The sequence below is a fragment of the Scylla paramamosain genome, chromosome 29 (genome assembly GCF_035594125.1).
Source record: "Scylla paramamosain isolate STU-SP2022 chromosome 29, ASM3559412v1, whole genome shotgun sequence".
NCBI classification, from domain to species: Eukaryota; Metazoa; Arthropoda; class Malacostraca; order Decapoda; family Portunidae; genus Scylla; species Scylla paramamosain.
In genome coordinates, this window is record NC_087179.1 from 13881880 (window position 1) to 13883412 (window position 1533).

Here is a 1533-nt window from a genome sequence, read left to right on the forward strand (position 1 = left end):
TGAGTGACAGAGAGGCATGCATCGAAACTTGTATAATTCACTCACTCACTCACTCACTCACAGTCACTCATTCAATCACTCAAGTTTCGAAGCAATGAACCTTTTTATTTGTGTGACTCGTGAACTTTGAATAAATGAACAAATGAATGAGATATAATACTGCAACACCTTTATTATAACTTTATTCGCTCACTCACTCACTAAAGAAAGAACTAAATAACGAATGAACCAAATGAATGAACAGTAGTACGTAGTGATTCAAAGCTTCACTGGTTCGAATCCCGAGCGCTAACTTAGAGACTCGGAGGTTCAAGGTCATGACGTCAGAGAGAGTGGGAGAGTGGGGATACGAGAGAGGGGGGATAAAGGTGAAGGGAAAGGGGGAAGCTGAGGGAAAGGGAGAGGGAATGACTGAAATATGAGGGAGAGTGAGGGGAGAGAGTGAGGGAGAGGGTTAGAAGTGAGAACTGAAAGTAAGAGGGGAATATGAGTTATAATAATGAGAGGTGAAAAAAAAGGTGGTGAGGTAGAAAAAATGAGAAAAAAGTGAGTGAGGTGGAATTTATTGACAGTGAGGTGAAAGTGATTTTGATTGAAGTGAACGTGAGGAAAACTACTGAAAGTGACGTGAAAATGAACGAAACTAAGATGACTGATGGTGCGATAGTGACAGTGCGTGAAAGTGACTGAAAAAAGTGAGGTGAACATGAGGTGAAAGTGAAAAATAAATAAATAAATAAAAGAGGAAGTGGTGAAGGTCAATGAAAAAAAAAAAAGAAAAAAACAGAAGAGAAACAAGAAAGTGATGATGACAGGAAGAAAAAAACAAAAACAAAAACAAAAACCAGTGAGATAAAAGAGAGAAAAAAAAAGAAAATAAGATGCAAAAGACGTAACGATGACCAACGAACACGTATTACACACCTGGCGCATACATAATTAATAACACGACTTGACGGGTGATATCCTTGCGAGAAAAAAAAAAAAAAAGAAAGAAGAAAACGAGAAAAAATAATCACGTTGGCATTGAGAAAAGATTGATATGAATAATTGTAACAGCCGTAATACTAATGATAAAACAAAGATTCAAATACATAATGAAGTTACACTAATCGACTTAAAATATTCAAACTAACTTTCATTGCGTCAAAATTTAGAGTTTTTGGCAACACCCGCTACAAGAGAGAGAGAGAGAGAGAGAGAGAGAGAGAGAGAGAGAGAGAGAGAGAGAGAGAGAGAGAGAGAGTGTCGTGTTAATAATTTCTCTTACACTAGACACAAGCTCAGCAGTGACTTGCCTCTGACGCGCTGATCCTACACTTACGCAACCTCATGTTTTACACCGCTCACTTTTGCCTCGAGGGACTGAGAGGGAGAGGGGAGAGGGGGGACAGGGAGAGAGAGAGAGTGAATAGCATCGTTTTTACTATCAGGAAACAGTGGGAAAAAAATGTTAAGGAAACTCTAACTATATTGTACGTAGTGTTTAGTTTATTTTTTTCTTTCTTTCTTTCTTTCTTTTTTGAAGATGAG